Source organism: Canis lupus, chromosome 5, assembly GCF_003254725.2.
Source record: "Canis lupus dingo isolate Sandy chromosome 5, ASM325472v2, whole genome shotgun sequence".
Lineage (NCBI taxonomy): Eukaryota > Metazoa > Chordata > Mammalia > Carnivora > Canidae > Canis > Canis lupus.
The window spans coordinates 63,036,639-63,049,448 of record NC_064247.1 but is presented as its reverse complement, the minus strand read 5'-3'; the positions used below and the strand labels follow the sequence as shown (position 1 = coordinate 63,049,448).

Sequence of the window (12,810 nt, the reverse complement as noted above, 5' to 3'; positions counted from 1 at the left end):
CTTCCCGACCCCCGCTGCTCAGCCCCGGGCAGGTGGAGCGTGCGCCCGGGGCCGGGAGCCCCCCAGCCGCCGCGGGACCCCGGCAGCGTGCGCACGCTGGCCCTGGGCCCCCTCCCGCCTCGTGACTGGAGAATACAAAGTAGTGTTTGCAAAGGGAGCGAGGGCTGGGGGTCCCCCAAACCGCTCTCCCCTCCCGGGTTCCCGGGGAGTCTCCAGAACCGCCAGGGCACTGGACCCCCGACACTGGTCCGGAGCCGGGGTCACCCTCGGAACTGGCCATCCGGGCTCTGCGCTCCCATCCAGTGTGCGGGCCGTTCCCCAGCCGCTGGGCCTTCCTTTCCGTCGGGGTTCCCCGCACGGGTCGGATTCAGAAGGTAAATGGGTTTGCCGGGGACCTTCGCTAGTCCCTCCATTCATTACAACGAACTCCCGGCGCGCTGGCGGGCGCTGGTGCAATAACGCAGTGACCCTCTGCCCCGCACTGCACACAGCGCTCCAGGCAACCCAGGCATCCGCCTGCGAGGTGCGTGCTGTTTGCCCTCGGGGTGTCAGTGTGAACCCTGAAGCTCCGAGGGCAAGCAGCTGACCCCTCGAAAGCACACAGGGCCGGGCGCAGAGCTAGCCTCGGAACCGCCGTGGTTTGGTGCAGAACTGCTAGGCTTCTTGCCCTGCCGAGTCCCGTGCGGTGGCCCTCAGAATGTTCCTCGGGGTCCAGAGCCCTAGACCTAAAGCTTTGCCACCGTGGAACGCAAGGGAAGGAGGGAGTGTGGGTTCAGAATCCACCCCCTCCCCGGGTGTCCCAGCGGGTGCGGCGGGCGTAGGGATGAGGAAAGTGGTTTGAGGACCACTCTGGTGGTCGTCTCGGCCTGCATCGAGGGTCCAGGTGAGGTGCCGCCCGCAGGGCCCGTCCATTCCGCCCCAGCGTTGCCCGGTGCAGGCGAGGAGGAAAAGGACACAAACAGCTTTAAGCTCCTGGACTCTTGAAGAAGCCTGGGATGACAGGACCCCGCCGCTGCGTTGTGGGGGGTCCCGCCACCCTCGGTGACCCTGGTGTCTCCGCCCCCAGCACCTGGCGACCCTGTCAGGGCTGTGGTCAGCATCCGTGGCATCTCAGGGCAGGAGGGGGCACCCCTCCCCATCCCAGCCCCGTATGTCACAGACATTCACACAAAGCAAACACCCCCATACACATTCAGACACACACACACTCAGGCACAATTACGTAAGCTGACACACGTCAAGTCACACACTCCCTCACATGCACTCAGACACAGATCAATGGCACACACGGATGCACTTTCACCAAGACACACCCCCACACACACAATTACATAAGCTGACACACGCTGACAGACACTGAGATCAAACACACACCCATCACGCACATTCACACACTAAGCCTCGCTCTGCCACCTACTCGGTGCAGCGTGGCTGTCCACTTGGCAGGTGACATGGGCCTGCGCTGGAGGATCCTGGGCCACTGGATGCAGACTGCCCAGCATGCCACCCGTTCCCCACCAGGGCTGCACCCGCTGGCTTCTTCTACTTTGCCCTTCACTCCTCCCCCCAGTCTGGGAAGGGGAACCGTGAGGCAGAAGACAGTCTGAAGGAGGTCTGGGTGGTGGAGGACTGGCCTCCAGCTGGACTGTCCTTGACCCACAGGCAAGGAGTGTGGGGGTGCGGGGGTGGTGTGGGGTGGGGTGGAGGTGTAGTATGAGGATGAGAAATAAGCTGCCAGGAGTCACGGCCCGACCTTGGATAGGCGGACTGAGCTGGGAGTTTTGACAGCCATCCTGGCTGGGGGTCAGTATCCCCAACAACCCCCAACTGGGGAAGAATAACGACTCTACACTGCCGATCCCATCACCATCTCCCCATCGGGGAGAGATTCTCCGTGGGCAGACAGGCTCCTGGGTTCCACTCCCCCATGCACACAGTGGGCGCCCTTCTCCTTAGGGGCCCAGTCCTACAGACTTGCCTTCCTTTCCAGCATGAAAGTCAAGTGCAAAGACAAGGTCCTTATCAGCAGGGGAACCCAATGACATGGCTTGGGGTCCAAACTGGGGGCGTCAGGTACCATCTTCTCTGGAGCCCAGAGGAAAAGCCAGCATTCTTCAAAATGGCAGAAGCCACAAAAAGTCATCCTGCCTGTATTACAACCATGTACTGGAACCACACTAACAAATCCAGAAAGACGCATAATGTAATAATTTGTTTGGGAGAGAATTAAGTGAATTAATACAGGTGAGTGGAAAGCCTCTAGAACAGTGTCGGGTGTGTACAGTAATTGCTCAAAAAGCATTTGCTCTCACTGATGGGAAACATAAAGAGGTGGAGTGCTATGCTCGACGATCAATTGGTGGCAGAGAGGAAAGGAATACCAAAGTGTCCGATTCCTGCCTCATTCAGGGCTCAGGAATGTTAAATCCTTTCTGAAATACAGATGAGGGCATAAATAAATTTGTTTAGTGACTAAATAAGTTTCACCACTCTTAGGAAATCAGAGTAAATAGAGAAATTAGATTCCCGCCCTACTACTTGCTACAGCTAAAAGACTGGATCCTCTTTATAAGTTCCCAAGCATGAGGCAGGAAACCAGAGGAGCCTCTGCTCCCATGCCTGAGAACCCTTGCTTCAATCACCAAGCTCCAGAAGAGGGAAGCTTATCTTAGTCACCACCCCCCCTTCTCTCATGACACTTCCAGGTAACCTCACTGTGAGCAAATGTCAACTTCTCCCAGCTGCCCACCAAAATCCCAAACACCAGCCTTTCACATTTGGCACTCTGCGCTGTAGGGGTTTATCACCTCCATCCATGCCACTTTGGGATACTGAATATCTTGAATTAAAGGTATTTGAGAAACAGCAGTGCAAGAAAGACACCCTGAACCTCCTTTGTCCTCCTGAAAACAGGGGATAAATCTTGCTTGTGAAAAGTACCCCTCCCTGTAGGGGGCGAGGTGGGGGGGGGTTGGGAGGGTAGAAGGCGGGCTTCTCACCAGAGACCGGAGATTTAGGGCCAAGAAGACCATATAAATACCGTTTTACTGGTGAATGCCATTCACCATTTTACTGCCCAAAGCCTGAACCCCTTTGTCTTGTCAATCTTTCATGAATTTATTGTATCTTTGTCTAAAAAGTATAAAGGTCGGACGCCTGGGTAGCTCAGTGGTTGAGTATCTGCTTTCAGCTCAGGGTGTGATCCTGGGGTCCTGGGATCGAGTCCCCTGAGGAGCCTGCTTCTCCCTCTGCCTGTGTCTCTGCCTCTCTCTGTGTGTCTCTCATGAATAAATAAAGTCTTTTTAAAAATAAAATAAAAAATATAAAGTTTCCTGCTCTAGTGACTTCTTTGAATCTCACATTTTTGTGGGGCTCCCATACTTTAGTGATTAAGTTTGTTTTTCTCACAATAATCTGTCTTTTTATCATGGGGTGGAGGGTTCTGAGCCAAGAATCTAGAAGGATAGAGGGGAATTTATTCTCCTGCCCTACAGCATTTTTAAGTGTGATCAGAGAAGATGCAGAGTAGAGTCGAGAACAGGAATGCTCCAGTCAGTAAAAATAAGATGCAACTAACAAGAAAAAAAACCCAGCTAAATGTTTTTAATTCTTTTAGGGAAAACAGGAGGACTCTGGAAAATAATCCTCCTCAAAGGGGAGAGATAGCTTCCCCAGTTATTCATATAATCCCCCCATGGCTTTCTTCCCTTGATCTTTTTACTCTCCAGGCACACAGATGAGGGAGCCTAATTATAGGAGTGTCTGGCCCCTGTTCCCTGCCATCTTCACATATTTCCATTAATCTCTGAGACTCTCACCCCCCAGTTAATTCAAAAAGTGGCTCATCTGTAGTTAAAAAGCAAAGTTAATTAGAATTTGGAGCTTTTTTTCTTTTTTCCTTTAGCCAAGTCTCCAAGCTTAGACAAAAAGTCTGCCTTAATTGAGACTTTCTGAGTTTGTGACCTGGGGTGGACAGGGGAGCAGCAGAGGAAAAAAAAAAAAAAAAAAAAGATGCTCTTGTTCGCAATGCTCACTCTCCCAAGTGTATACCAAAAGCACTCCTGCTTGCAGGGACTCTCTCGCAGAAGGTAGGAGCAGGAGCCCTGGGGTTAGAGCTGGATTTGGAGGAGTTGCCTAACCACTCCAGAGCGGTTTCCTCATCTGTGAAAGCGGGTGCCGGCACCCCGTGCCCAGCTCGGCCAGCGAGGCAAATGGCAATGGGACAGCATCTGGAAGGGGGCTTCCAGCCAGGACCTCGCAGCGGAGCATCCGGCGACACACTGCATTCTGCAACCGTTTCCTGCAGTCTTAGGTCTGTCCAATTCCAGAATGTGATCCTCATGGGAGGACACCACGTCTTAGACTTCTTTATAGCTTTTATAGAAGAAAAGCTATCCCTTGTTTGTGGAAAAGATCAATTGCGAATCCGTCCTGGGAGAAATCGGAGTAAGGGGGTAAAGGGACCAACAGGGCGTTCATTGTGTGAGTCACACATCAAGGCTCACGGAAGATACCCTGGGGACTCGCGAAACTGATCTGCTAGCCGCTCTGTGGGAAGCTTCTAAGTGTATTTGAGCCTAAAACTGCTTCTCACAACAAATATCCCTACTACTTTAGGGTTTGAGGCTCAGTTTTTTAATGCATGATACATGCTCATTTTAACAAGACCTGATCTACCCCTCAAGACAGTCTCAAGGGCCATCGGGAAAGGTGTCTCCAGTGACTTCTGTGAGATGGTGCGACCCAGTGCCATGGTGGGGAGTGTCAGACCCACTGGGATGGCTCCTGGGGACTCATCTACTCAATATCCTTCTGGACAACATGAAAGGAAATCCAAAAGCTGGCTCATCAATTTGATAAGAATGCAAACAGAATTCACAAATACCTGGAAAATTGTAAAAAATTATCCTACGTGAAGTGGATAAATCTGGTGGCACCAAGTGCAATGTACATAATCACACGCCGCAGGGGCGCCTGGTGACTCAGTCAGTTGAGTGGCTGCCTTCAGCTCAGGTCATAATCTCAGGGCCCTGGGATAGAGCCCCACATTGGGCTCCCTGTTCAGCGGGGAGTCGGCTTCTCCTTCTCCCTCTCTCTGTCTACCTGCAGCTCCCCCTGCTTCTGCTCTCTCTCTCCCTCTCTCTCTCTCCTGTCAAATAAATAAATAAATAGGGGAGCCCAGGTGGCTCAGCGGCTTAGCGCCGCCTTCAGCCCAGGGCGTGATCCTGGAGACCTGGGATCGAGTCCCACGTCAGGCTCTCTGCATGGAGTCTGCTTCTCTCTGCCTGTGTCTCTGCCTCTGTGTGTGTGTGTGTGTGTGTGTGTGTGTGTGTCTTTCATGAATAAATAAATATTTTTAAAATAATAAATAAATAAATAAATAAATAAATAAATAAATAAATAAATAAATAAAATCTTTTTAAAAATAATAATAATTACACGCTACATTCCCTGGTTACAGATACAGGGCAGGGAAAGATAGAAGAGGCCCAAGTGGAGCATGGAACCCACAGAACTCACAGCTGACCCAAGGCTCATTCAGAGGCAGCCTGGGGGGCCTTTCATGAACAAGCGGGCTGGGAGATGACTACTGTCAGAGCCATTGTCCACATGAAACCATATCCAGTTACTTGCTCCTCCTGGTATTCACCCCTCCTTGCAGCTCCCCACCACATTATAGCAGGATGGGTCTGTGTGACCCAAAGAATCTGGCAGTGATGGCAGGTCACCTTCAAGATCTGGCTCACACGGGGATCCCTGGGTGGCTCAGCAGTTTAGCACTGCCTTTGGCCCAGGGTGTGATCCTGGAGTCCTGGGATCAAGTCCCACGTCGGGCTCCCGGCATCGAGCCTGCTTCTCCCTCCTCCTGTGTCTCTGCCTCTCTCTCTCTCTCTCTCTCTCTGTCTATCATGAATAAGTATATAAATAAATCTTAAAAAAAAAAAAGATCTGGCTCACAGAAACTATGCAGCTTTAGTCTTCTGCTCCTTGTCTCTCTTCTCTCACTATGAGGTAAACCAGCTGCCATGTTGTAAGGCCACTCAAGCTGCCCCGTGAAGAAGCCCACATGGCGGGGGGTGCGCATGGAGATATCTGGCCATCAGCAGGACAGTCATGGAGATCTGCCAACAAACCAGCTCTAGACACCGGCAGCCCCAGCCGCTTCCAGATTCTGGACCCACAGAAACTGTGAGATGATAATTAGTGTTTGTTGTTTAAGCTGCTAAGTTTTGGGGTAATTTGTTACATGGCAGTAGATAACGAATACACCATCCATGGCTGCTGTGTTCCTTGCTGTGTGGTCAAGCACCTGCTTCCTACAACAGATGCCCCATCAATACTTGTGACAGAGTAATAGATTGGTATAAACCCCTCTACTGTAACTGTATGAGTCAGACGTGTTTCTAAAGAAAAGGCAACAGGCTGAGTGCAAGAAGCTGGCCACAAAAGACCACATCCTGTATGATTTCACTTACACAAAATGTCCAGAATAAGCAATGTCCATAGACATAGAAAGTAGATTCATGGTTGCCTAGGGCTGGGAAGACTGAGAAGTGGAGAGGGAGGGCTAATGGGTATGAGGTTTCTTATTAGAATGATGAAAATGGGGATCCCTGGGTGGCGCAGTGGTTTAGCGCCTGCCTGCAGCCCGGGGTGTGATCCTGGGGACCCGGGATCGAGTCCCACGTCGGGCTCCTGGTGCATGGAGCCTGCTTCTCCCTCTACCTATGTCTCTGCCTCTCTCTCTCTCTCTCTCTCTCTGTGTGACTATCATAAATAAATAAACATTTAGAATGATGAAAATATTCTAAAATCCATTCCGGTGAAAGTGGTACAACTCTGTGAATAATGAAAACCATGGAATTGTGTACATTAAGTGATATAGAAAGCTTGTTTTATTTATTAATTTTTATTTTTAAGATTTTATTTATTTATTCATGAGAGACAGAGAGAGAGAGGCAGAGACATAGAGGGAGAAGCAGGCTCCTCACAGGGAGCCCGATGCAGGACTCAATCCCCAGACCCAGGATCACATCCTGAGCTGAAAGCAGATGCTCAACCACTGAGCCACCCATGTGTCCCAAAAGCTTGTTTTATTAAAAAAGGAGGAGGAGGGGCTCAGGCAAGGTCTCAAGTAGGGAGTGATACCTAGGGATGCCCACCATTGACAAGGCTGAGGAAAGGAAGTGGAGGGGTCTCCCCATGCTTGGGGCAGAGACCATGGTGCGAAGGTCACAGGATATAGCTAGCTAATCAATGCCTCGGGTGCCATAGTATGGGATGCTCGGGGCCAGCCACACAAACCCCTGCCCCCGACCTGGCAAAAGGAGGTTTGCCTGCTAATCTGGAAGACCCTGCCTGGGGCCCAACATGCTGAGCCTGGGCATGGTCCTGACTCCCCATCCTCCGTAAATGACGCTACCCACCCATGACGTACGCCCACCTCTCCTAGGCCCTTCCACCTGCCCCAGCCAAGGCTCTTCAACACAGAAGGGAGGGCCACAAAGCCACAGGTTACAAGTGTCCCAAAGGTCAGCTGGCTCCATAAATGAGCTGACCTTACAAGAGAGGGTCACCAAATGATCCAGGTAAGTCAGTCCTTGCTGAAAGCACCCCCAAAAGGAGCAGTGAATTTAAGACAAAAGAAAAGATTTAGGGGCAGTCCCGGTGGCGCAGCAGTTTAGTGCCGCCTGCAACCCAGGGCGTGATCCTGGAGACTCGGGATCGAGTCCCGCATCGGGCTTCCTGCGTGGTGCCTGCTTCTCCCTCTGCCTGGGTCTCTGCCTCTCTCTCTCTAGCTGTGTCTCTATGAATAAATAAATAAAATCTTTAAAAAAATAGAAAAGATTTAAACAGCACAGAGCAAACTTGTACATTGTACCTAAGAGGTGGTCAAGGCTGAAAACAGAAGTAGCTTCAAAGCAGACTTTTTTTTTTTTTTTTTGACAGAAAGCACACGAGTGGTTTGGGGGAGTGGGTAGGCAGAGGGAGAGGGAGAGACAAAATCTCAAGCAGAATCCATGCTCAATGTACCCAACATGGGGCTCGGTCCTGAGATGATGGCCTAACCGAAATCCAGAGTTAGATGCTTAAGTGGCTGAGCCCCCCAGGCTCCTCTCAAAGCAGACTTTGAACAAGTTGTTGGGCAAGCATATCTTACACAGGCCTCAGGGGTGTTGGGATCTTTTGCCCCTCTCAGGCCTTTGACAGTTTTGATTTTTTTTTCTTTTTTTTTTTCTTTAATTTATTTATTCATGATAGTCACACGGAGAGAGAGAGAGAGGCAGAGACACAGGCAGAGGGAGAAGCAGGCGCCATGCACCGGGAGCCCGATGTGGGATTCGATCCCGGGTCTCCAGGATCGCGCCCTGGGCCAAAGGCAGGCGCCAAACCGCTGCGCCACCCAGGGATCCCCCTTTGAGAGTTTTGAAGGCAGCATCCCATAATGCAGAGAAGTGGTTGGACCCAGACAGTCCCTCAGTGCATCCTAATGAATCTAGGATGAACTTGGGGATACACAGGAAACCCCTGACATTATACTGTAGGAGCCTTTCTCTGGGGGAATGGTCTATGATCTTTAGCAGATTTTCAAAAGGATTTAAGATCTGAAAAAGATTAGACCATTGGGTGGTGGGGTTTTATAGGATAAGTAGATGATGGATTTTTTTTTCTTCCTTTCATAAATCTATATCTTACAAACTTCTCATGACTAGCTTGCATGGATCCTATACAATTAAAAGTAAATAGGATACATACATACACACATTTATAAAACAGAGCACATATATTAAAAACAACCACAGGGGGATCCCTGGGTGGCTCAGCGGTTTAGCGCCTGCCTTCGGCACAGGGCGTGATTCTGGAGACCCTGGATCAAGTCCCACATTGGGCTCCTGCATGGAGCCTGCTTCCCCTTCTGCTGTGTCTCAGGCTCTCGCTCTCTCTGTGTCTCTCATGAATAAATGGATAAAATCTTTAAAAAAAAAAAAAAAGAAAGAGAAAGAAAGAAAGAAAGAAAGAAAGAAAGAAAGAAAGAAAGAAAAACTTAAAAAAATAAAATAAAAAATAAGAACTACCAGAGGCAAGATCCCAGCTTATAATACCCAGATCTAGATTTCCCCAATAGCAAGAGCCCCCCACAATTTTTTTTTACTTTTTAAAAAGACCCCCAAGGGCAGCCCTGGTGGCTCAGGGGTTTAGCACTGCCTTCAGCCCAGGGCCTGATCCTGGAGACCTGGGATCAAGTCCCACGTCCGGCTCCCTACAAGGAGCCTGCTTCTCCCTCTGCCTGTGTTTTTGCCTCTCTCTCTCAGTCTGTGTCTCTCATGAATAAATAAATAAAATCGTTTAAAATAAATAAATAAATAATTTAAAAGACCCCCAAATAGTTAATATCTTTCAAAACTGCAAATTCTACTTCTCTCTTCTGTCCTGACCCCCTAAGCTAATTACACACACACACACACACACACACACACACACACGGGGGAGGGCAGTGGAGATGGGTCCCCTTCTCAATAGTCTCAGCTAGGGGGATCCCTGGGTGGCGCAGCGGTTTGGCGCCTGCCTTTGGCCCAGGGTGCAATCCTGGAGACCTGGGATCGAATCCCACGTCGGGCTCCCGGTGCATGGAGCCTGCTTTTCCCTCTGCCTGTGTCTCTGCCTCTCTCTCTCTCTCTGTGTGACTATCATAAATAAATAAAAATTTTAAAAAAAAAGTCTCAGCTAGGGATGCCTGGGTGGCTTAGCAGTTGGGCACCTACCTTTGGCCCAGGGCATGTTCCTGGAGTCCTGGGATCGAGTCCCGCATTGGGCTCCCTGCATGGAACCTGCTTCTCCCTCTGCCTCTGTCTCTGCCTCTCTCTCTGTGTGTGTCTCTCATGAATAAATAAATAAAATCTTAAAAAAAAAAAAAAGAGTCTCAGCTAAGTGGTGGTTTGCCCCATTCTCCTGGGTCTGGCTCTGCAGCTGGCTGCCTACCCAGGCACTCAACACTCCACTTCCCCATCGGCCATGGGCTTACATGGCCTCCTCCCCTCCTGTTCTCATGAGACCCCAGGTCCACACACAACTTGTAAGTGTTGGAGACAACACACAGTGCCCTGAACACCTTCTACCACCCGTCATCTGGTCGCTCTCTTCCTAGCAAGTGCCCTCGTGTCACCTCCTTCCCCTCCTTCCTGTGCCAGAGCAGGTCTCCGGGCCACTTCTGCCCCTGGGAGCTCTGGGGCTAAGCTCAGACTCTGTCCAGAACAACAGCTTTGCATGGCTCATGAGACAGCAGCACCCATCCCTGGGCACCTGCCATCAGCCGGCAAAGTCTAGGTGCTTCGTGTCTCTTTGCTCATTCATTCACCACGCCAAGCCCCTAGGGCAGGCCTTCTGTTTGTAAAGGAGGAGAGCGGGACGCGGGGCAGGACCACTGACTGAGAAAGGCAGACTAGAACCCAGGCTGACTCCAGGGGCTGCTCTCCTTGCCCCGAACGTCACCCTTCCTGGGTCTGTGCAAAGGAGCTGGATCTGGGCCCCTGGCTGAAGAGACACCAGAGTCCTGCTGCCCTGATTCAGTCACCCAGCAACTTGAGGGCTCTCAGACGGACTTCCCGGAAAAGGTTCACGAGTTGGGCAAGGAGGGGATGAGATTTCAGACGCCAGGCCCTGCTTCCTGGGGACAGAGGCGGGGAATGGGCAGGCGGAACTGGGGTTGGGTACCAAAGCCGCAGCCTCCTGGCCTGTCTGTAGGGGACCAGAGCCCACGGTCCCAGCTCTACCAGAGGTGCAGGACCTGCAAGGACAGGGAAGGCGGGATGCCTGGGTGGCTCAGTGGTTGAGCGTGTGCCTTCGGCTCAGGGCGTGGCCCTGGTCCCAGGATCGAGTCCCGCGTCCCATCAGGCTCCCCGCAGGCAGCCTGCCTCTCCCTCTGCCTAGGTCTCTGCCTCTCTCTGTGTCTCTCATGAATCAATAAATAAAACATTTTTTAAAAAAATTATCAAAGAAATAGCACGGTTAACAAAGGCGGTGACGAGCTGGCTGATGGGGAAGCTCCAAAGGAGGAGCGCTTGCTGATTGGATCCACAGAAAAAGAAACTGATCCGGATGCCTCCCTTCTAGGGCTGGTGGTGCCTGTTCTCAGTGTGTGGGCCTCTGAATTTCAGCCGGGAGTTCTGACCCGCCTCTGGCCCCTGCCCTGTAGTCCTTCCCATCCCTCCAGCCTACCCAACCTCTCCCAGCAGAATCTGGAGCGAATTGTGCTCTCCGTCCCCTCTTGAACACATCCTGGCTGATGGCCTCAGCGTGATGAGCCTGGGGGCCAGCAGGCTTCTCCTCGGGGCACTGACACGCCTGGTCCCAGTCCTTGGCCACTAATAAGAATTGGCTGTGCTTGTGCCCACATAAGCTCATGCTAGTTGCTCACCTTAGTGATCACACAGTGTAGAAGAGATGAAATATGGGTGTGTAAGAAAAGAGCTGTTTCCATGACAACAAAGCACAATGCTTTAGAAACCCAATAAAGAAGAGCCACTAACACAAACTTTCATTGCAGTGGAATGGCCAAGGCATGAGAAAGTCTGGGGAGAAAGAGCAAAGTTTGATGGGCCCATTCCCTGCAGAAGACCTTCTGCAAAAATGACCAGCCTACTCAGGCTGAAGCCCTTGGCCTTGCATCCAGGCCAAGGACCAGCATCTGGTCAGTGGACCAACATATATGTATGCATTTTAGGTTAAAATGTGTAGGTTTGAGGGATAGCATTTTATTTTATTCTTTAAATTTCTTTTTTGAGGTAGACTCCGTGCCCAACATGGGGCTTCAACTCATGACCCTGAGATGAAGAGTTGAGCTGAGATTGAGTTGGAAGCTTACCTGACTGAGCCACCCAGGAGCCCATGGATTCGAGGGGTAGCATTTTAATACTCTCTACACAAACCAGAGTTTCAGTGACTCAACCAACAAATCACAGAGGGAACAAAGGGTTCCTATTAAACTATGCATTTCTTGTCATGATTGCAGCTAATCATCCTTCACACTGTTTTGCCCCAATCCACACTTTCAAACTACAGTGGGAGATGCTGTCCTAAGAGTAGCAGAAGCCACAGAAAAAATACAAACATCTTCCCAGAGTATCCATCTGACTCAATGTTTAGGGGGAAATATGCCTCATAGTAAAATAAACACGAGCTTATCATGGAATAGAACGTAAAATTAACATTAGTGTTAAAAATAAAACTGGGGGATCCCTGGGTGGCGCAGCGGTTTGGCGCCTGCCTTTGGCCCGGGGCTGATCCTGGAGACCCGGGATCGAGTCCCACGTCGGGCTCCCGGTGCATGGAGCCTGCTTCTCCCTCTGCCTGTGTCTCTGCCTCTCTCTCTCTCTGTGTGACTATCATGAATAAATAAATAAAATCTTTAAAAAAAAAAAAAAAAAAAAAAAAAAAAAAAAAATAAAACTGGAAGCTTCAAAGTGAGGTCACGGCTGGAGCGGGCTGCTGTGGCCAGGATTGCACATCCCAATCCCCTGCAGGAGACACGCGGTCCATGAGGGTCAAGGTTGCTGCCAGCTGCCAACCGTTCCCCTAGCCACTTTCCCACAAACCCACAGCACAAGGGCTCCTGGCACGGCTGCCTCCAGGGCAGCTCGCCTACTTGGTAGCCCGACTCACGGCTGCCACTCACAAATGACAGGTGTCTGACCCAATGTGTCCACTGCCACAGCCAAGGTCACCAGATGGCAGGCCTCACTGGCAAGCGGCTCTTACCTGCCAGGCCTGGCCAGGTGGGCTAGCCCAGAGGCTGCTCCTGCCACCCACCTC

General features: G+C 51.0%; 1 protein-coding gene across 8 annotated transcripts in view; it reads right to left on the bottom strand.

The window, feature by feature from the left end:
• Positions 1-12,810, bottom strand: part of PIK3CD (phosphatidylinositol-4,5-bisphosphate 3-kinase catalytic subunit delta) — a 51,874-nt gene that overhangs the window by 29,381 nt on the left and 9,683 nt on the right. The gene's annotated exons all lie outside the window — the stretch shown is intronic.